The 23497-nt window shown below is 39.1% G+C and overlaps 1 long non-coding RNA gene across 2 annotated transcripts in view; it reads left to right on the forward strand.

Annotated features, from left to right (window-relative positions):
- LOC119864188 overlaps positions 1–23497 on the forward strand; it is a 27384-nt gene continuing 3887 nt past the window's right edge. Inside the window, exons 1-3 of one of the 2 annotated variants that reach the window (XR_005373233.1) lie at positions 1–161; positions 16836–16891; positions 18864–18965. This is a non-coding gene — a long non-coding RNA (uncharacterized LOC119864188). Of the gene's footprint in view, positions 162–14953; positions 15176–16835; positions 16892–18863; positions 18966–23497 lie in introns of those variants that run through there. The other variant, XR_005373232.1, reaches the window with a different exon arrangement.

Genomic DNA, 23497 nt, shown 5'->3' on the forward strand with positions numbered 1-23497 from the left:
AACTAGACTGGATAGCAGATTTTCAGAATGAAGTCCTTGTCTTTTTAATCAGAGATTATCAGAGTCAAAGAATTTAAATTACACACTTCTCCAACCGCAAAGAAATTAGAAATGGCAATCATTTCAGCGTGGAACCAGAAGACATTATTGCTCACCTGAAGGTAGGAATGAGAATGTTTTAAGAACATTTCGTCCAATTACATTAAGAATCCAATTCATTCATAGCCTGCTTTAAATCTTTTAAGCTCTAAATCTCGATTGTTCCTTCGCTTCACTCACCCCTCAAATTAGTTAACATTAGTATTTGGTGTCACTGTTTTATTGAAAGTTCACTTTCAATAGGTCTATTTTCAGATGTATTTACATGTTCATTGATTGAATCAATAACTTATGCTTTATACACGGTCAGCTGTGCCAGGCCTCTGGATAGGTTAAGAGTATTCCCAGAGAAGCAATAATCTGGGACCCATGAGCTCTGCTCTGTCACTGTCCCTATGAATGCAGGTCACATTTAAGTGCAGGTTTCAATCATCCTGTTGTAAAAATGAGGCAAGAAATGTATTGCTCTTTATAATTATGCCGTTACTTTACCACAGCTTTATAGTAAGTACATTATTATTACAATGCTGAATCATATTGTTAATACTATTTCCTGCTCAATCACATACTTGAATATCGGAAATCAGCAAGATAATGGAATATTTTTCTCTGGGAAATCTGAATCCAGTTAAAGGTTTGAGGTTTATCATAGGGACAGGAGATCTAAGATAGACAGGAATTTTTGATTATTCTGAAAAAATGGCAAAAAATGAAAATACTGATACATGTCATTTAAGAGAAATCTAAATACACAGAGCACTACTAACATTTTAGACGTAAAGGGGGATATTTTGCTCCCTGTTGTAGTACTTTGTAGTCTGTGCTGTTTTTACTTTTGGAGTGTAAAATTAGGGAGGCAAATTATGACATACTTTTCAAAGAGGTGGTATCAGTTATTTTATAAGAAATTTCACTCACTAATGCTATATGACATTTGAGTTGCTAATACTTTGCAAGCATTACTAAAATACAAATTAGATTTTTAAAATAATTTTGAATTTGTAAAGTACTATATTTTTACTATAATATGTAGCATAAATTTTGCTGGGATATTTTTGTGAGACAGCACAAAATACTTTTTATACATAATCATACTTTACTGTAAAATAAAATACAAAAGCATTAAAATTTTCTTCAACACATTGCTCACCTAAATTCTCAAAATTTGGGGGTAACAGTATTATTGAAGAGCCTGAATAAATATTTTGATTTTATAGTCTCGATTTTTAAATCTTGAAGTAAAAGATACAGTTCTGGAAATAGGTGATTTTAAACATTACCATAAGCAGAGCAGTAAAACTTAAAGACATCAATTAATAGCTTTTAAAATGAATAGCTTTTAAACTTGTTTGGTGTTAAGAATCATAAGAGGGGGATCCCTGGGTGGCTCAGCGGTTTAGCGCTGCCTTCAGCCCAGGGCGTGATCCTGGGGTCCTGGGATTGAGTCCCACCTCGAGCTCCCTGCAGGGAGCCTGCTTCTCCGTCTGCCTGTGTCTCTGCCTCTCTCTCTCTCAGTCTGTGTCTCTCATGAATAAATAAATAAAATATTTAAAAAAATATGAATCATAAGGGGCATTTGTTTAAAATACAGTTTAGTAGGTCTCCTTCCATGACCTGCTGAATTGAAATCCTCAGTGTATGTAAGTAATGATAGGCCAGTGAGCACAGAATCATTTTATGTAAAACATCTGATATAGTGTCCGGCATAAAATAAGGCCTTAAGAAATGTTAGTTGTGATTATTGCATATCATTATCATTATTACAATGATATCAATTCTTATAATTTACATCATTGTTTAAGAAAATGTATTCACAATAGAAAATTTGAATAGTTTTTAGAGCCATAGAAAAATTCAACTGTTGGGGACCCTAGGTGGTGCCATCCGTTAAGCCATTGACTCTTGGATTTGGCTCAGGGTCACGAGATCCAGCCCTATGCTGGGCTCCATGCTCATGGGGGAATTGGCTTGAGATTCACCCTTCCTCTCCCTTTGCCCCTTCTGCTCATGGGATCTCTCTCTCTCTCTTTCTCTCTCTCTCATAAATAAATAAATAAATAAATAAATAAATAAATAAATAAATAAATAAATCTATCTTTAAAAACAACAAAAGAGAGAAATTCAACTGTGGAACAAAAATAAGCTGTATTCATTTTTCTTCATATTTATTTTTATAAACCCTGAAACAGATTTTGAAAGATTTTTTACTTCAAGGAGTTATACCACCATCTTGTGGCAAAATCATTGTAGAGCAAAGACAACACTTCACCAGCTTGGTCCTTAGTTATCATGGAATATAAAGAATTATTTAAGAAGTTACTGTGGACGAGTTCAAAAAGGGTGTTGCCTGTGTTCTCTAGGATTTTGATGGAATCTTGTCTCACATTTAGATCTTTCATCCATTTTGAGTTTATCTTTGTGTATGGTGAAAGAGAGTGGTCTAGTTTCATTCTTCTGCATGTGGATGTCCAATTTTCCCAGCACCATTTATTGAAGAGACTGTCTTTCTTCCAGTGGATAGTCTTTCCTCCTTTATCGAATATTAGTTGACCATAAAGTTCAGGGTCCACTTCTGGATTCTCTATTCTGTTCCACTGATCTATGTGTCTGTTTTTGTGCCAGTACCACACTGTCTTGATGACCACAGCTTTGTAGTACAACCTGAAATCTGGCATTGTGATGCCCCCAGCTATGGTTTTCTTTTTTAAAATTCCCCTGGCTATTCGGGGTCTTTTCTGATTCCATACAAATCTTAAAATAATTTGTTCTAACTCTCTGAAGAAAGTCCATGGTATTTTGATAGGGATTGCATTAAACGTGTAAATTGCCCTGGGTACATCCACGAAGGCAAAAGAAACAAAAGCAAAAATGAACTATTGGGACTTCATCAAGATAAGAAGCTTTTGCACAGCAAAGGATACAGTCAACAAAACTAAAAGACAACCTACAGAATGGGAGAAGATATTTGCAAATGACGTATCAGATAAAGGGCTAGTTTCCAAGATCTATAAAGAACTTCTTAAACTCAACGCCAAAGAAACAAACAAACAATCCAATCATGAAATGGGCAAAAGACATGAAGAGAAATCTCACAGAGGAAGACATAGACATGGTCAACACGCACATGAGAAAATGCTCTGCATCACTTGCCATCAGGGAAATACAAATCAAAACCACAATGAGGTACCACCTCACACCAGTGAGAATGGGGAAAATTAACAAGGCAGGAAACCACAAATGTTGGAGAGGATGCGGAGAAAGGGGAACCCTCTGCACTGTTGGTGGGAATGTGAACTGGTGCATCCACTCTGGAAAACTGTGTGGAGGTTCCTCAAAGAGTTAAAAATAAACCTGCCCTCTGACCCAGCAATTGCACTGCTGGGGATTTACCCCAAAGATACAGATGCAATGAAACGCCGGGACACCTGCACCCCGATGTTTACAGCAGCAATGTCCACAATAGCCAAACTGTGGAAGGAGCCTTGGTGTCCATCGAAAGATGAATGGAGAGAGAAGATGTGGTTTATGTATACAATGGAATATTCCTCAGCCATTAGAAATGACAAATACCCACCATTTGCTTCAACGTGGATGGAACCGGAGGGTATTATGCTGAGTGAAATAGGTCAATCAGAGAAGGACAAACATTATATGTTCTCATTCATTTGGGGAATATAAATAATAATGAAAGGGAATAGAAGGGAAGGGAGAAGAAATGGGTAGGAGGTATCAGAAAGGGAGACAGAACATAAAGATTCCTAACTCTGGGAAATGATCTAGGGTGGTGGAAGGGGAGGAGGGCGTGGGGTGGCGGTGAATGGGTGACGGGCACTGAGGGGGGCACTTGACGGGATGAGCACTGGGTGTCATTCTGTATGTTGGCAAATTGAACACCAATAAAAAATAAATTTATTATTAAAAAATGAAATAAAGAGAAAAGCATGAAACTTAAAAAAAGAATTATTTACACAAGAGAAAACAAATGAAGTTCTACAAATATTGATCAAAAAGTGTAAATGAATGAATGAAAAAATAACAAAATCTCTAAGCAGAGAACTAAAAATGAGAAATACATTTCTAACTTGAGAATTGCAAATCTTGCAGAGGCAGGATCTAGCTGTGAAGTCACTGTCTTGCTCAGTGTGCAAGCTACCGAAGAGCCAACTGAACAGCTGTCGTGGGGCTTCGAAGTCAGTGCTCGCCAGCATCAAGGGTCTGTGTTAGAGGCAGCTCACCTAAAGTAGGACATTGGACAAATGTGAAAGCTGATGATGCTTAACAAACAAGTTTGTAGATATATGCATCATATACGTAAAATACACATTCCTAAAACTATTTTATAAGTGTTTTTAAAATCCCCTTAGAAAAATATTTAAGATCAAATCCCAGCTTTCTACTTTCCCTTCCAGAATATCTTGATTTTCAAAATGATGGGGATAATTGATTTAGAATGCCAGCACAACTTTCATGGAAATTTTATATTATTTCAATTTTATTTTCAAAATGAATAGTCAAATGAAACATTTATCTAATCTACCACTTATGTGAAATACATTCATCTATTACTATTCTTTTGATAACTTTCATCAGCAAATGTTTTACTACTTTCATCAGCTCAAATATAGATTTTACTATTTACTGGCATTTGTCTTTAATAAAAGATTTATTTATTTATTTGAGAGAGACACTGACTGGGGGGAGGTATGAGAGGTAACAGAGAAAAAGAGGATCACAACCTGCGCCTAAACCAAGCCTCTGATACTCAACCCATTGGGCCATCCAGGCACCCCTCTTGTTGACATTTCTCTGATCAGAAGAAATTAATTTTTAAAATCCATTTGGCATAAAATAATTAATTGCTTGTAAGCTCCTATGTTCCTATTTTTCTCTTACTGAAACTTCTCAGAACCCATCTTGACATTTCCTATTTAATTCTCACTCATCAGTATCCAATTATCACTCTGTTAACATATACACCAATAGTGGCTTCTTTAATTTACTTTGCCATGCCAACAATTTGCAGAAGGTTACTCATGAATGTGGGGATGGGGAGGGGAATATTTCCTAATACAGAGCTCCCTGAATTTAGAGAACCATGAAATTCCATAGATTAACAAAAAAATTTCCTTTTCTTCCTAAAAAAAAATTTCTTAAAAATGGAATAGAGAAACCTAAAAGAACATGAAAGGCTTCTCTCTATTGTGTGTGGTAATGTGATGATACAAGACTTCAATGGGGCTTATTTATTACTCAGTGATTATTAAAACTTTGTAGGTGTAGTGTACCAAAGCATCCAGGTATACTGATTAAGCTGCACCTTAGAAATGTGGTTGTTAATGAGCTTTTTGGATAAAGCAAGACAAAAATACTATGGGAATAATTCAATGTATAATAGCAACTACTAGGAGACTTCAAAGATGGGAGAGCTTACTTCTGAGTGTTCCACTCCCAGCTCCTATGCTTTTTCTCCTTGACAATTACTACTGAACACACTGTGACTATTCCCACTTTCTAGAAACTTGTCAGCTGCTGCTGACAACTCATTGCTGTTGCCAGAAGAAAAACAGCTTTTGCTTCTACCCTTCTAAGTTCTCAGCCTTAACAAAAGACTGATGAACCCGAGAACAGCCTATATGTTTTTATTATATAAAGTGTCACGTGACACAGGAGCCTCATAAGGAGTGAGGCCCCAAAGAAGCGGTTAAACCTGAGTGTTTTTATGCTTGGCGTGATGAACAGTGGAAAGTCAGGACACAAGCCTATGAGCTTGATGTGGTACACTGGGGAAAATTGCAAGGCTTGTTCATCCGATTCCCCTCACTGTCATGGAGATAGGGATGTACCTTTCTTCCAGATACAGGGAAGGCACCGTATCATGACGGTTGAGTCAGGGGAAAGTCAGACAGTCCTTTCTGCATAGGCTATTTCTCACATTTGTTCAGCTTAAAATATTCAGTATGCTACAGTGTCATATTCTGGAGTAGTGTATGGAGAACCTTGTCAATATTTAAGACCAACATCCTATATTTTAGGGGGCCACAAATAGATTTATCATAAAATGGTATTTACTCGGTGGCTTCTGGTTCCAAAAGTAAACTGTTCTGTAGACTTTTTCAAAGACATTAAAAGTGTGATATTTGAAGTGAAATCAAATGGGGGGAGTATTAGCAAAAAAGTGTCTGGGAAAATGCCCTGGGACAACAGGGAAAAAAGGGTGTTTGGGGAAACTGCACAAGTCAGCATGGTTACAGTAGAGAAAGAGGAGAGTAAAACAGAGGCTGAGCAGGGGCTGAAACACGTCAGCCTTGATCAGTTCCATTCTAAAAGCAGTAGAAAACCATTGAAACTTAAAGCTGGGGATGAATGATAAGGTTTCTCCTCTAAGTGAAAGTGTCCTTCAAACAGTTCCTTAGTGCCAAGTGGCCATGACTTGTGGCTCATCTCCAGGACACCTGCTTCCAGAGTTCATGGATCGGGTGCGGGCATGTGACTAATAGGGCAGCAGACCCACAAGTGGCAGGTAACAAATGAACATGGGGCCAGTCTCCATAAGATTAAGTAGGCCAAACCCATCCACTGTCTCAGGAATTTCAACTAATACATAAAGATACAATTCCAGTTACTAGAAGCTATCGTAGTAGCTGAGGATCTATCCAGAGGAGTCTTTATATTTATTTATTTATAATCCAAATATTTAGTCTTTATATTTATTTATATATATAAAATATAACACAGTAGGTATTCAATAAATGATTCTGATTGGTATTAATTTTGGTTAGCAAAAAAAAATTTTGGTTAGCTGGGAAAGGAAAAGAAACGCATCTTAATTACATTTAAATTTTCTAAAACAACATCTCTTAAATTGATAGAGCTTGTGCTTTTCTTTGACATAAAATATAGTGGAATAGGATCAGGGTATTCTTTTTTTTTAAGATCTTATTTATTTATTCATGAGAGACACAGAGAGAGGCAGAGGCATAGGCAGAGGGAGAAGCAGGCTCCATGCAGGGAGCCCCATGTGGGACTCGGTCCCAGGACCCCGGGGTCATGCCCTGAGCCAAAGGCAGATGCTCAACCACTGAGCCCCCCAGGTGTCCTTAGGATTGGGATGTTCTTAAACTGCAGTCTATTTTCTTTTTTCTTTTTTTTTTATTTTTATTTTTTATTTTTTTATTTTTTTTATTTATTTATGATAGTCACAGAGAGAGAGAGAGGCAGAGACATAGGCAGAGGGAGAAGCAGGCTTCATGCACCAGGAGCCTGATGTGGGATTCCATCCCGGGTTTCCAGGATCGCGCCCTGGGCCAAAGGCAGGCGCCAAACTGCTGCGCCACCCAGGAATCCCTATTTTCTTTTTTCTACAGGAATTGCTTTGCAGTTCTTTTAGGACAACCTGAGCAGGATATCGGCAGTGTTGGAAGACATAAAGATTGATTTGGGTTTATATTAAGTGCAATTTTCTTTAAAGGAAGACTTTTCTCATGCCCCCCAGCTACACTGTTTGTAGAAAGAGACCTTTTGTGGAAGACAAAGGTATGTTTTGGGAGGTGGAAGGAGGGAAGTGTACATTACATTTCTACGGATCTATATGACTCCTACCTATATATCGCTATATAGATGAATAAAAACCTAAAACACTTTGAATACAGATTATTAAATTACGGACAGAAAATTATAAAAGCAAAAAGCTGAAGACCAAAAGCTGTCAGAAAAATCTGACTAAGCCTCAGTAATCATTTAAGAAATAAATCACAAATAGATCACAGTAGAAAGGCTTTGTCTCTGAGGGACTCCTGAGTGCACATTTTGTGTATCTTTCCACCAGTGGGATCATCACTGACCAAAGTGTTCTTGTTACTGCAGTGGGTATAATCATGCAAGATGTTTTCCACAACCTTAGGCTGAACCCAGGGGGCTCCACCAGAGGGCATTGTTCACAAATGCTGCAGCAGGGCAAGCAGTAGTCGCGCACTGTACAAACATGCACTTTATAGACTGTAAACATATAGACTGCAAAATACTGTACAATACATACATACTGTATGTAGACATATACTTTATTTTTAGTCTATACGTTTACGATATGTATAGTATATAGAGTATGTAATTCACAGTATATGTGTATACACATGAACTGTAAAATACATATACAGTGTAAATATATACACGTGTATACGTATATGTGTTGGTTTTCTGTACATATGTAAACACATAGCTATACGTATACACATACATGTTTTTCTGTGTGGGTATGTGAAGATGGATCTGGAATTTCCAGCCCGTTTCAGTCTCAGATCCCTTTCCCTTTGCAGTGGGCTAGATTCAGGTAACTAATAGAACCAGATAATATCATCGAATTCATGCTCCTTACACTAAAAAAGGAGGCCATAAGAAACAGAAAGCTATTTTTCTGGAGAGAGATTAATTATTGAGTAAGATATTTAAAATATTTAGCTACAGAAAGTTTTTTTTTTTTTTTACTGATTACAATTTTTAAAAATGCTTGGCTAATGTTTCTTCCATTATGAGCTGCTTTATTTAGTCAAGAATTTGGGGGAAAGAAAAACACCCCACATTTTTCATGCCAAGTTAACAGCGTATCTCAGGAGGACAAGTGATTGTGTGAGAAAGCAGCCACAGCTTGATAGGGGTTCTTAATAATGAATTCCAAAACAGCATTGGAACAAAACAAAACACTGAATAATACTAACTTTGCTTCTTAGGCCAACGTCTTAAGATGTTTATGTTATACTTAAAAAAAATATTCCTGGTGTCAAATTTATTCAGGGAATATGGGGAACCTGTTAGAGAGGCCAACTCCTTCATAAAGATTTGTCTGCCCAGGATCTCCTGGTCTCAGAGAGCTTGTGAACCAGTCCTCCCCTGGGGCTGGGGTCAGGGCCCTCTGCATCCAAAGGTCAACCTTATGACAACTGGAAGAAAAACTTCCATGAGTTCTCTCTCACCTTCCAACTCAAGATTCCAGCAGTCACTCTCAACGATTCTGAGAAGCATGGGTTCAAGTTTTTTGCTTTCACACACAGATGGCCCTCAGCCCTGAACCTGTCCGGTTGCACGTGGAGACCGAAAACGTTAGCTCGGATCGGGTAAACGTTAACACATGGAGGGCAGAGTGACACTTCTCATATCAATGGCTTTAAAAAATGTTGATGATAGTGAGGAAGATGAAGAAGGAAACCGTGCAAATAGAAAAAAAAAGGCAAGAGGAACTAGAAAACCAATAGTAAGAGGGCAATAGGCTGCATATGCTGCAGTGGATCTCAATGGAAAAAATAATTTCTGTCGCGATTACATATTGGACTGTATCTAGGTCCTGGGATTTGTTTTTCTTCCTTGGGAGCAGACACACTTTCATGTTCCACTTGCAAGAGTCCTGGGCGACCGCAGGGACCGCAGCTCTGGGCCTTGCTTTGAAGTATGTCAAAGGAGGCGCTTTGAGCTCTGCTAAAAGTGTGCTGCACCATCATTAAAAGCCAATTAACATGCAGGAAGCCAAAGCATGTTTACAGCAGGCTGCAACTTTTTTTTTTCATATGTTAGAAGACCATCGAGCTACCTAAAATGATTTAGTTAAAAAGTCGCTTCTTGTTTACTCACCAACAAATGAGTCATGGGATCAACACTATTCATCTTAGCATTTTTAGTGTTTCTTAGACATTTTTTAAGGGAAGACTTTACCTCTACAATATCGTATATGGGGGGCACCTGGGTGGCTCAGTGGTTGAGCATCTGCTCAGGTCATGATCCCGGGGTCCTGGGAGGGAGTCCCACATCGGCCTCCCTGCATGGAGCCTGCTTCTCCCTCCACCTGTGTCTCTGCCTCTCTCTGTGTGTTTCGCATGAATAAGTAAATCAAATCTTAAAAAAAAAAAAAAAAAATATCATATTTGGTGTAAGAAATGGACTTTTTCAGGGAACCACGTTCATTGGATTAAACACCTAAAATATACTTAAAACTAAAATTTGTGGGGATCCCTGGGTGGCACAGCGGTTTGGTGCCTGCCTTTGGCCCAGGGCGCGATCCTGGTGACCCGGGATCGAATCCCACGTCGGGCTCCCTGCATGGAGCCTGCTTCTCCCTCTGCCTGTGTCTCTGCCTCTCTTTCTCTGTGTGTGTGACTATCATGAATAAAAAAATTAAAAAAAAATCTTTAAAAAAAAAACTAAAATTTGTGTTCTAGAGGTCACCGAAACAGACTGGAGGGGCCCCTGGGTGGCTCACAGCTAAGCCTCCCACTCCTGGTTTTTGCTCAGGTCAGGATCTCAGGGTCTTGGAATCAAGCCCCGCGTGGGCTCCAAGCTCAGCGAAGAGTCTGCTCAAGTTTAGTTTCTCTCTCCTTCTGCCCCTTCCTGTGCTTTTACTCTCTTTCTAAAATAAATAACACTTTTTAAGAAATTAGAATGTCATATGAGACACATCAGTTTCTAATTCTAAACCTCACCCCCATATTTTCATAGACTAAAATTTTAATTGCCATTGACCTTCCCTAGCCTTCCTCTGGGGAGTCCGTAATTTTCAGTGGATTCTTGCAAATGACTGGTTACTGTGGCAGTGCCTCCCCGCTCTGTGAAAACTAGTGAGGGGAGCACCTAGACCAACACCGTTAGCTGCTACCCACCCCCCCAGCACCGAGGCCATGCACCTCAGAGCTCTCCTAGCCCATGGCTGAGCAGGCCGTGGGGACTGGAGCCAACCCGCACCTGCTTAGGTGACACTCCTCTGATGAACAACATCCCCTAGGGCCTCTCCTCAGTGGCCCAAGATTTTCTTAGAACGCCCCTGTGGTCTGAGGCTCCCTTTTCCCCAACCCTAGTCTTGCCACTCTTCACAATGCTCATCCTTCCATCTGTTTGAAGGCTCTGTCTTGCCTGCTCTTCCTCCCCACTGCTTTAACCTTCATGGAAATACCCCAAATCCCTTTCACACCCAGTCCTGCTCAGGGGTTTACTTCGTGGAAGATGCAAACTGACGCCAATGGTGAGATCTGAGGGCTGCACAGCCCTTGCATAAAAGTGGCAGTCCATCTGCTGATGATCTCGTGTGTGGTGCCTTAAGAAAAAGTCCCCAAGGAAAGGAACATTCTTGACAATGGGATGACTGAAGCATTTGAAAAACACAGGGTGACTAATGCCTATAAGGGCAGCAGAGTGAACTGTTTACCACTCACTGGAGTTGATGCCTTATAGAGGGATAAGGATAAATTGAGGGCAGCTAACAGCTAGATTGAAGTGTGACGGCCGGAGGGCCTTGAGGGAGTTTGCCCAGAAGGCCTTGTTTCCTGCAAAGCAAGAGCCGATGCAGGAGAAGAGCCAGATTTCACGTTAGAATTGCAGAACTCCAGAGACATTTAAATGTTCAGCAAAGACAATACTGGTGCCCTGAGGTCAGGACAAAAGTTGGAAAAATCTGGAACTCTGACAGAATTGGAACACCTGAGTGAATGCTGACCCAGAGGGCCTTAATGATCTCCTCAACGTGACTGAGCTTTAGAGAGACTTCTTCCTACCTCTAAGCTCCTGACCTCTCTTTCCTGAGAACATTTACTTTGGAAAGTGTGTAACTGTAATTTTTTCTTTGCCTCCTTGAGATATAAATCTTTTTAAAAGCCTCTTGACTGTTCTTCAGCTCACAGAAATTTTTCTCCAGGGTCAGAGAGCCATCCTTTCCAAATCTAATCATCAGGGAAGGTAGTGCACCATCTTCCAGTTGCTGGGAGGGTAGGATAGTTTCCATGGACACCAATTAATAAACACAGACGGCCTAATAACAGAGAAAAACATTAGCAAACTTGGTGTGCTAGATACATTCCATCCATCAACCCTTCCAACTCCCCCTCCCGTCTCCCAGCACTTTTCCACTGGTTGACCCCAGAGCCTAAAATCCTTCCTGCCCTTTGTTTCCATGGAGTTGAAGTCAGACTCCATTCTGTTTCTCTTATTTCTATAGCCTTGAATAAAGTCTTCCTACCCCTGTTCAACACAGCCCTGTGCAGTTTTTGCTTTAACAACATTGCTGAGAATTACAGCTCTTCAGATCCCTCTGTTCCTGACAACTTACACAGGGCAGGAAGCTGTGCTGTCTCTCCCTACTGAGATCTAGCATTTCTCACATGCAGAAAGAGGCTGCAAGACAAGTGGCCCTCTCAACAGTTATCCCTCCCTGCCCCTCCTGGCTCCCAGGCTAAGTGTGATTAAATTCTAGCATAATCTAACTAGAGACAGCATGGTCCCAACAAGGGAAGAATGTCATTCTACCCTGAAGAAACTGTAAGAATGAGCTATCATATACAAACAGTAGCCAAGAGAGTACTTCTGGCAATAAGTGTTGAGGGTGCTTGATCAAGAGGGCCTGAATTAGAAACTGAATATAAAAATTTTATTGACTTGGCAGCATTTTCTTGGAATACTTGATTTTACACCCCAGTAAAGACCCCCAAAATGGAACAAACTCACTGCCAAGGGTGGGTCTTACAGGTTACGCATAAATCATGGCCTACACTGAGGGAAGGCGAATGCCTATATTGCAAGGCAGATCGTAGAGGAAGGAGAAGATTCAGGAATGTGGGCCTGGTGGAATGAACATTATATGAAGCTAGATTATGCTTCCTGGGAGGTCCTATGGAATCCAGCTTTCATCAAGGCCGTCAGGAATGCATTGGTAGCACTCATTGGCACAACATTCATAAGAACCTCTGTGATAGCTCATCCAGGAGTGACAGGGCTGTTTGTAGGAGATCTGCTCACAGAGCTCATCTGATGATCAGCGTTCGTGAGGCTGATTTAGCCTTGAACTAAGTGAAGCTAACTGGCAGCTCTTAAGTGCCAAATGCCAGGGACCCACAAGAATTAAGCAGTAGCTGGGGACGGGAGGCAGGGCTTGACCTTCAGAGAGTTGTAGAGATAGTTAATAGAACATGATGTCACCAGGTGCAAATTAGACAGGTAACCATTGAGAGTGCTATTTGACAACTACAATCAGAAGCAGGTTCAAATGGAGGAGCAGAAAGCTGGGGGCTGTTGCCTCAATCAAAAGTTGCAATTCTTTGCCTTATTATTCACTCTAAACCAATCTTGAGATACAGAATCCACTGATTGAAGAGACGACCGTGCACCCCGGAGGAACAAGTTTATAACACCACAGCGAGTATATATTGTAATGATTCTCCAAATCCTTTCCCAGAGGACTTATGGCCATTTCCTCATGTGACCATATACTAGGGAAAAGGAAATATCCAGACAGAGGTCTATTGGACACAGAGTCTGAGTTGACATTGATACAGAGAGACTCACTGCATCATCCTAGCACCCTAGTTAGGATGAAGATTACAGAAACCATGTAATAAATGGAATCTTGCTAAAGTTGGCTTAGAGTGGATTCACTGTGTCCACAGATACACTTGGTGGTCATTTCCTGGTCTCCAAGTAAATGTCATTGGCAGTTGGAGCATTCTCCATGTTGGGTCCTTGTACTTTATTGGAAAGGCCAAGGGGAAGGACTCCAAAATTACTGTGCCCTCTCCACTCCCAGGAAAGACAATTAATCAAAGCCCCTGGGGATGGGAAAGAGTGGTAGAAACTAGCACCAGCATTAGAGACCTAAAGGATGCAGCGGCACAGCCCTAACATATTTCTAATTCACCATTCTGTCTCCTCCGGAAACTGAACGCGTCTTGGAAAATGTAGACTACTGTAAGCTCGGTCAGGTAGCAGCCCCAGTCACAGCTGCTGCACCATAGGTGGTATTGTTGCAAGAGCTGACTGAGAAGTCTTCAGGTACATGATATACAGATATGGGCTTTACAAATGCATACCTTTTAAAATTATTAGAAGATGGAGGAAAAATTACATTTGTATGTAATGGACAACAATATTCTCTTCAAGTTTTTCCTCAGGACTATATTAACTCTTCCACCCCTTCGTCATAATTTATTCAAAAGTTTGGACCATCTGAACATTTTACAGTTTATAGCATTGATGATATTATGCTGATTTGGGTAGAACAACAACAGCAACAACAAAAAACAGGTGGCCAATACATTAGAGGCCTTGCTAAGACATTATTTCAGGGAACTGCTATTTGAGTTGGGTTTTTAGAGGTCTAGTAGTCAGGGGCATTTGAGATATCCCCTACAAGGTAAGAGACAAATTGATGCATCTTCCAATCCCTATCAGATAAAAAGCACAACCCCTGATAGAGAATTTAGAGTTCTGGCTGGAATACATTACTCACATAGAAATACTGTTATAACCCTTACGTCCAATAATATGGAAGGCTTTCAGCTTTGAACGAATCTCAGAGCAGAAGGGGTTTTGCAATTGGTCTAGGCTATGGTATAAGCAGCCCTACCACTTGGGCCATATAATCTGGCAGGATCTATATTGTTGGAAATGTCAATGGTGAGAAAAGATGGAATGTAAGCTTATCGCAAACCCCAGTGGGAGATTCATAATGCATGCTGTTGGGGTTCTGGGAAGAGGCCATGCCATCTGCAGTAGAGAATTATACTCCATTTAAGAATCACCTGCTGGCATGATGCTTGGCCCTGGCACAGAAATTTGACCATGGGCATCAAGTGACCATGTGTCTGGAACTGCCCCAACTGAGCTGAGTTCCCTTAGACCTGCAATATCAGGAAGTCAGAAGGCTCAACAGTAGTCCATCGACGTTAGAAGTGGAACATACGAGATCAAGTCCAAATGACAACAGAGGCCAAAGGCCAGCAGCATGAGCAGATGGCCCAAACCCCAAGTCACTTATGACGGCTGTGCTAGGTGCTCCTTTGTGAATAAATTCCCCATGAATAGCTGAAGAAAGAAGAAAAAAAACCTAAGCTTGATTTGTGGATGGGCAGGTTCAGGGCATATGTGCAAATTGAAGCTGGATAACAGTGCACAGTGTTGCTTGGTAACAGTGGAGAATCTTCCTGAAGGATAAATGGAGAACCTGGCCATCTATTCTATATGAAAGGCGCCCGAGGGCAGAACACATCCGGATTTCCGGACGTTTGCTAATGGCTAGTCAGCAGCATGGAAGGAAAAGCCTTGAAAATCAGAGGTGAGAAGTTCTGGGGTGGCATGTGGATGGACACTTGGGAGTTGGTGTGGAGCACGATTTTTGAGTCATATGTTAATATCCAGCAGAAAGCACCCACCGAAGAAAAGACACTGAATAATGAAGTCGACAGATGATCTGACCAGTTGACATCAGCCACTTTTGTCACTGGCCATTTCAGAACTGGCCTTTTAGATACATGAATGGAATGGCCACAGCCCATCATATTGGTGTTTCTTGAACATAAGCAAAGATTAGATAATGTTTGTGCTTATTGGTTTGCCTTTTAATTTTTTCTCATACCTTTCTTTCTATTGTGCTTAAGATCTAAAAGCCAAGAATCATAGCAATTATATAAACAAGTCATGAAGTTCAGAAGAAAATTATCAATACAATTAGGTAGCAAGACAGAGTTCTACTAGAAAAACAGTAAATTCCACCGAAAGTGAGCCTTATTTTGTTGGCTGCATATTTTTAGATTCACGTATTGACTCATATTGAATTTAAATCAATATTGAATTGAATTTTGAATTCAATTTTGAATATTTAACTAATTTAGGGCGCCTGGGTGTGTCAGTGGTTGAGTGTTTGCCTTCTGCTCAAGGTGTGATCCCGGGATCCTGGGATCGAGTTCCCCATCGGGTTCCAGCAAGGAGCCTGCTTCTCCCTCTGCCTGTGTCTCTGCCTTTCTCTCTGTGTCTCTCGTGAATAAATAAATAAAATCTTAAAAGAAAATAAATAAATCTTGTTCTAAAACTTGGCTAATTATATTGACTTTTGCAGTGAGGGGCAGGAAATTACATAAAATGGGCACCAAATGAATCCATGGAAAGGTTTTTGTTTGTTTATTTGTTTTATTTCAGTAGGCTCCGCTCCCAGCATGGAGCCCAATGCGGGGCTTGAACTCAGGACCCTGAGATCAAGACCCAAGCTGAGATCGAGTTGGATGCTTAACTGCTTAACTGACTGAGCCACCCAGGTGCCCTTCAACATAAGAAAATGCTCCAACCCTTTAATTTGGGAAACCTGAGGCCTTGCGAGGGGAGATTGTGTTGGAACGTAGGTAATGGTAAAAGTATGGTTAGAACCCAGTTATCCTGACTGCCAAATTTTTCCACGAAGTCAATAGTCTCTTGAACATAGAATAATGTTATTTGAAATTACCATGGTTACTTATATGAAATTCATATTCGTTGAAATAAGTGATTTCTTAATTTATCTTAATGATGGCCCTCAATAACTGAAGGAAGCCATTGGCTTCTTTCAAAGGAAGACTTAAAAATATAATCCAAGAAAGTGGTGGTTGTGCTGAAAAAGTGTGAAAAGTGATGGAGAGTAGGTTGAAAATCCCCAAATTAATAATTTGTCTCAGTCATGTGCTCACATATTTGAGAGCAAATATCTTTTGGAAAATGTTAATTAACCTATTTTATGGTTGGACTCTTTGATTACCATGTACCTTCCTGAGATGAGGTTGTGGATTTTCCATCCTTAATTCTAAGATCTCATTTAAAATTTTTATATACTTTTGGTCAGTTTAAGAACAACATCTCACTTTCAGGGTTATTTCTATTTCAGATTCTAAACTTCAGATTATTTCTGGGGCACTAGCTAATCAGTATTCCACCCTGGTTTTCTTTAAATTTTTTCCTTTCTTTTTCAGATTCTTCATCAATACAAGTATTTCCATCACCTGGATGATGATACTGAGATCAGAAGGTGATAAAACCTTATGTGAGAGTAATTTTCTCCTTCTCTATTTCACAAGTTCAATACATTTACTGTAAAATACTTTTACCATGTCACATGTATTTTGTGTAATAGTGATCACTTAATATAAAATTCATTGACAAAAGATACTTAATGACAAGAGATGTTTACCCAAAATTTGTAAGAAAAAGGATACTCTTATCTGAGATTTGACAGGATGCTAAAATCAGGAAGGGCCAAGAAAGTTTAAGTGAATTTTTCACCTCTCTTGTTCTCTAGACTATCAAAACTCAAAAAAGCCTTTTATTATTATACCAATGCCATTCTGGTCTCTCGGTCCTTTGACCTTTTTTGTCTCCACACTGCATCTCCTGACAGGCTATCTCCTCGCTCCCAACCTTCCTCTTTCCAAAGTTCTAAGAGAGAAATAGTTCTTTGATCTATCAGTGTTTCTCCTGACATTGATTCCACCTAGTTTTCGTGCTTTTCTCCCTTTTTTAAAAAAGGATTTTATTTTTATTTATTTAAGAGAGAGCGAGCAAGTGAGCAATATAGAGAACACAAGCAGAGAGGGGCAAGGGAGAGGAAGCAGCAGACCCCCCCCCCCACCGCCTGCTGAGCAGGGAGTCTGATGTGGGGTTCCATCTGGGATCCCGGGATCATGACCTGAGCTGAAGGCAGACATTTAACTGAAAGAGTAACTCATGTGCCCCAGCCCTTTTTTTCTCCCTAGAGAAAAGGAAAGTGTGTGTGTGTGTGTGTGTGCGCGCGCACGCGCGCACGCATGTGTATGCACATGCGTGTGCATGTAGGTGAGTGTGTGTTGGGTGTGTGTGTGAGTAGGAAGTAAGCAGGTGACTAAGGCGGCCTTAGCATTTCACCCAGCTGAACCAAACGTTGGCAGGCTTTTTCCTTCCCCCAGGGCCCTGCTGCCTCTTCCTTAGTGCCTACTTAAGTTTTGGTTTTTAGTTTTTAACAGCTCCATTAAGGTATAATTGAGATACAAAAAGCCACATATTTAATGGGTACATTTGAGGAGTTTGGACGTATGTAACACCTGTGAAACCATCACCACAATCAAGGTGACTCACATATTTATCACCTCCAAAAGTTTCCTCATGTCCATTTTTCTGTGGGAAGAATACTTAACATGAAACTTAAACTTTTTAAGTGCACAGTCCGGTACTGTGAACTCTAGGCATTATACAGCAGTCTCTAGAATTGGCTCATCTTGCATAATTGAAACTTTATGCAACAACAACTCCCCAGGACAGGCCAGTAACTAAAGGGGAAGTGTTTGCAATAGTCCAAAGGAAAGAATTAAAGAAAGTGAAAGATGAGTTTTTTGATGCCTTAAGGTTGAGGGGGAGAAAGAGAGGGAGGATGGTGTCAAGGATGTTGTCTTTTTTTTTTTTTTTTTTTTGCCATGGTTCTGGCAATAGGAACTACTGAGGAGTTTTAATAGGGAAATGTTATGGTCAGATTTGTATTTCAGATAGATCACAGGCGGCTGTGTGGATGATGCTTTTGGAAGAGATGAGGCAACAAAGCCACAAAGAGGCCGTTGTGAAATCCAAGTAAGAGTTGCAAAGGTCTGGGGGGCGCCTGGGGGGCTCCGTGGTTGGGTGTCTGCCTTCGGCTCGGGTCATGATCTCCCTGCTTAGTGGGGAGTCTGCTTTTCCCTCTGCCTCTGCTTCTCCCCCCATGTGCGTGCTTGCTCACCCTCTCTCAAATAAATAAAATCTTCTTTTAAAAAAAGAAGGAAATATCTGAGGGAGGTATAACTGAATTAAATATTCTAGGCAGATACAATTCCTTTAGTCTACAAGTCCTAACTGCTACTAAAGGCAGTGACTCAGCAGTCTGTGACCTCCTTTTAGAAGGCGACAGCAGTACATCGGAATAGCCCCTTTTAGGCAAGAGTTGAACCATTAGAAAACTCTATAATCAATTAATGATAGTAGTTCCTTGAATTTTGCAGGTAGAACAGAAAATGAAATTCTCCAGCTCCACAGAAACAAGCTGGCCCCACAGCAGAAACTTTTCTTCACTGAAAGTAGAAATGTCAGCTGAACACCCTGAGGTCAGTATGAGCTTGGCAAGGCATTTCATGGGGAAGGAAAGAAAATTGGTCAATTTTGCTAATCAGGATTGTCTCTGGTTCAGCTGTCTTCCTTCAGACTTTTAGGTACCGTTCTGTAGACAGTGAAGAAAAAGGTAATCCCTTGCTTTATGGAAACATGCTCTGAACTAGAGACCCTTAAATATGCCTTAAATATGCCTCTTAAATATGTAAAATATTTGTATATTTTACTTGCAAGTTTTCCCATTCATAAATAAAATATACAATCAGATACTGCCTTTTCTGAATCATAACACTTATTTAAGAGCAATACCATTATTCCGACAAATCAAAATGTATGGCACTTGATACAATCTGATTCTGGATGATTTACAGACCTCTCTTTTCAGCTCTTCTTGATCATTGCAAACTATACTTGGCAAATACAGTTGTCCGGTGTTTTTTGAAATAAGCAATACATTTCACAACACTTTACATGTTTACAATATTCCCTAACCCTTAACTCTTATTCTCTTAGTTCAACTGGTAAGTTCTAGTCTCCTTGGAAGACTCTACTCATAATTTCCTTTCCTTGCAATTTGCCTGATGTTCCCTGGAAGTAATTCTTCATTTCATTTTTGGATTTGATTTTTTTTTGTGATTTCTTTCCCCAGGTCATGGGTCTTTACTCTCTTTATTTCCCTCTTCAATGATTACATAATCTATGATCCAACAATTGAAAGCCACCTGGTCCTGAACCCCAAATTCCCTTCCATATCTTTATGTCTAATCCATCTGTTAATCTGAATCTCAGTAAAATTTACTCTCTGCCGCTACATGTAAACACCAAGTCAAGGCTGGGGAAAGTCATGTGACAAGGCAGATGGTTGTCACTGTGTGTTGTCTCTAAACTCCAATGGGGCGTCAATATGCACACCTTTCTCTCCCTACTTGCTCTCCCAGTCATCTCTGGGACTATTTTAAGCCTCCTTTATTCTCTTTGAAGATCTAACCCATATTCCCTTCCTCTTCTCTGTAAGCAGATGACCTCACATCTTATCTCAATGAGAAACTTGTAGGCATCAGAAGGGAACTCTCTTAACATCCTCCTGTCCAACATACAGCCTCTCTACATTTGCACTAATAACCTCTTTTTCTGCTGAGCAGACGCTCAACCACTGAGCCACCCAGATGCCTCAGGGCACTAGTTTTATTCCTTGGCTGCCCACTGACAACAGCTAGGGAGCTTTGAAAATACACTTAGGCTTGGCCCAAAAAACAGGGATGATGATTGGAGTGATCTGGTTTAGAGTTTGCTATCCATGGTTTTTAAAGCTCTTCAGATGATTCTAATGTGGAGTCAGGGCTGGGAACTGACCCTTAGAGAAATTTTCCTTTCTCCTCTTGAAAGGTGTGTGTGTGTGCGCGCGTGTGTGTGTGTGTGTGTGTTTAACAAGTACTTTGATTCCATCTCCTTCTACTGCACACTAAAATTTACTCACTGCCTCTTTTTTGTATGTAGCCAGAATGTAGAGAATCATTTCGTCTCAAATATTTCCTTCCCATTGACTTTGAGATTTACTCAATCCTCTCTCACCTTAAAAATAACACCAAACCAAACCGAACCAAACCAACTGACCAACCAACCAATTAAACAACAAAAAAAAACTTCAGATTACTTCTTCATACCTGGGATGGTCATTTTTATGTGTTGACTTGATCGGGTGTGGTAGTCAGTTATCCAAACACTATCTATACCTGCTGTGATAGTATTTCATAGAGATGATGAGCATCTCCAGTCAGCTGACTTTAAGTGAAGAACTTAAAAGGGCCTTAAAATCTGTCAAAAGTTACGTTCCAAAATGAAGAAGAAATACCACCTGTGGACTGTGGTGTCTGCTTTCTGCCCAAGTTTCCAGTCTGCCCTGATCCAATCCAAGTGTCTAAAAAGACTTAAATACTTGTTGAATCCATTTTTAAAAATTGGTTTCTGTCCCCATCGTTCCACTGAAACAGCCTACAGAAGTTATAATTAACCTTGTTTTGCCAAACGTATTTTTCATTCTTTTTTGAAAAGCTTCACTTTTTTAACCATTACTTATTCTTGCTCTTTTGAAATTGTTTTAAATTGTGAAAAATACAATACGCAAAAGAATGTGTGCTTTAAACAATAATTACTATGCAAATGTACATATAATTACTGCACAGATTAAGAAATAGGACATTGCTAGTGTCTTAGAAATCCCGTAAACGCTATTCCCTAATGACATCTGCTTTATCCCTCCAGGAAGAACCTATTCTTCTTTTGTGCTCATCAGTCCTTTTATTGTTTTCATGGTTCTTAGGATCACGCTGTTGGTTGTTTTGTTATTGTTGTTGTTATTTTTGTGGCATGTTACTTTTCCTCTGTGTTTTTGTGAGATTCATTCATATTGATATGAATGGCTCTCATTTATTCATTTTTACTGTCTTGCATTATTCTGTTCCATTGCTGCACTACAAAATATCCATGTCATTATAGATGGATTTGGGGGCTGTTTTGAGTTGGGGGTCACAGCAACTGATACTGCTATAAGTACACGTACACGGATGATATTCAAAATCCTTACTGGTGTATATGGCAAGGTCACATACTGATCACAAGTTGTCAAACCCACCTGAATGGAAGCCAGACCAACTAGAAATAAATTTCTCTGTACACTGTTAGTACATACTGGCTAAATAGCCACCCAAAACACTTGAAAATGTCTCCAGACCTACAAGTTCAAGAGTTTTTCTGATGTTTATATCTAGAAGTGTAATTCTTAAGTGGCAAGGTATGGAAATCTTCAACATACAAGGTAATTTCTAGCTATTTTTAAAATGGTTGTGACGATTTATACATCTACCATTTTATACTTAATGAGAATTCCATTTCCAACATTTGTCTTTCTCAGACTAGATTTTTCCTTATGTATGTGCATATAATATCACTGTAATTTAAATGGAATTACCCTGGAAACTGATGAGCTTGAACATCTCATTTGTTTCTTAACCATTTGGATTTCTTCTCACTTCAAGTATCTGTTGAAGTGTTTTTCCTGTATTTCTATTTTGCTGCTTTTCTTTTACTTCGGATTTGTGTTACATATTTTTGACACTAGCCTTTTTCTGTTTTTTTATATCAGATATCTTTTCTAATTTTTTGACTGTTCTTATTCATTTCTTTATGGTATCTGAGGAACAGAAGTCTTTATTTATACGTAGTAGTATTTACCTTATTTTCCTTCTGAATAGTGTGCCTTGTTTAAGAAATCTTTTCCTCTCAAGTTTATGAAGTTATTTTCCTATATTACCCTCCATATTTTTTATAGATTTGTCTTTCACATTTAAGTCTTTAATTTGCATAGATTTCTATATTTGCAAATTGTGAGAGACAGGGTCTAAAATCATTTATTTTTATTTTTTCCAAGTGGCTCCATTGACTCTTACTATTTATTGCAAGTTCATGGTTTTTTTGCAGACCTGCTTTATCTCCTCTATTCTATATATAGTGATCATTTATAGACCATTTTGTTCCATCATTCAATTTAAACTGCAACAGCCCTATATTCTTAATTTTTATACCTTTATAATAAGTCTTAGTATCTGTTAAAAATATTCTTGTATCTAGTTCTTGCTTTTTCAGTGAGCTCTTCCTTGGCCCTATGTTACTTCAACATATATTTTATAATCAGTTTATCAAATCCCTTACACATTTAAAAAACTTAATTGCATTGACTCCATGGATTTGTGTTTTGGGAAGAACTGCCTATCATTACTATATTCAGTTTTTCAATCAATGAATGTTATATTCAGCTCTTATTTAGTATCTTTAAAATTTTTTATTATTTTATTTGTAGAAGTCTTGAATTTCTTTGTTAATTTGTTCTTAGGGATTTGATACTTTTGATACCAGTAAAACTCATTTCTTGAAATTTTCATTTTCTGGTGATTTCTTGTTCAAAGAGAAGAAATTTATTTCTGTGAAGTTTTTATAGTTAGTAAACTTGGCAAATTCTCTTACATATTTGAAAACAAATTGTTAATTTTTTTGTATTTTCTGCACACAAAGATGTATAATTTACAAATAATTATAGTTATTTTCTTCTTTCCCATTTCTTACTCCTTTACTTGTATTTTTCTTCTCTTGCTTTGACACAATGGCTAGAAACTCTGGTAAAGGTGTTGAAGAGAATGGTGACTATATTTGCTTTATTTCCGATCTCAAAGGAAGAGCCTTCTGTCCTTTTAACAGCAAGATTTGTTTATTTGTTTGTTTTTGGTGAATAATATTCAGCAGATTTAAAAAGTACTCTTCCATTCCAAGTCTGCTATAAAGCTTCTTATTATGAATGGATTTTTAACTTTATCAAATATTACCCAGAATCTTATGATTTTTGTACCTTAGTACAAATGTACTAGATTTCATTAATTCATTTTCTGACATTGAAACAATCTTATGTAACTGGGATAATTCAGCTTGGTCATGATTCTTATCATTTTCATTTTCATACATTATCAGATCTTTGGAT

The sequence above is a fragment of the Canis lupus genome, chromosome 18, assembly GCF_011100685.1.
Source record: "Canis lupus familiaris isolate Mischka breed German Shepherd chromosome 18, alternate assembly UU_Cfam_GSD_1.0, whole genome shotgun sequence".
NCBI lineage: Eukaryota > Metazoa > Chordata > Mammalia > Carnivora > Canidae > Canis > Canis lupus.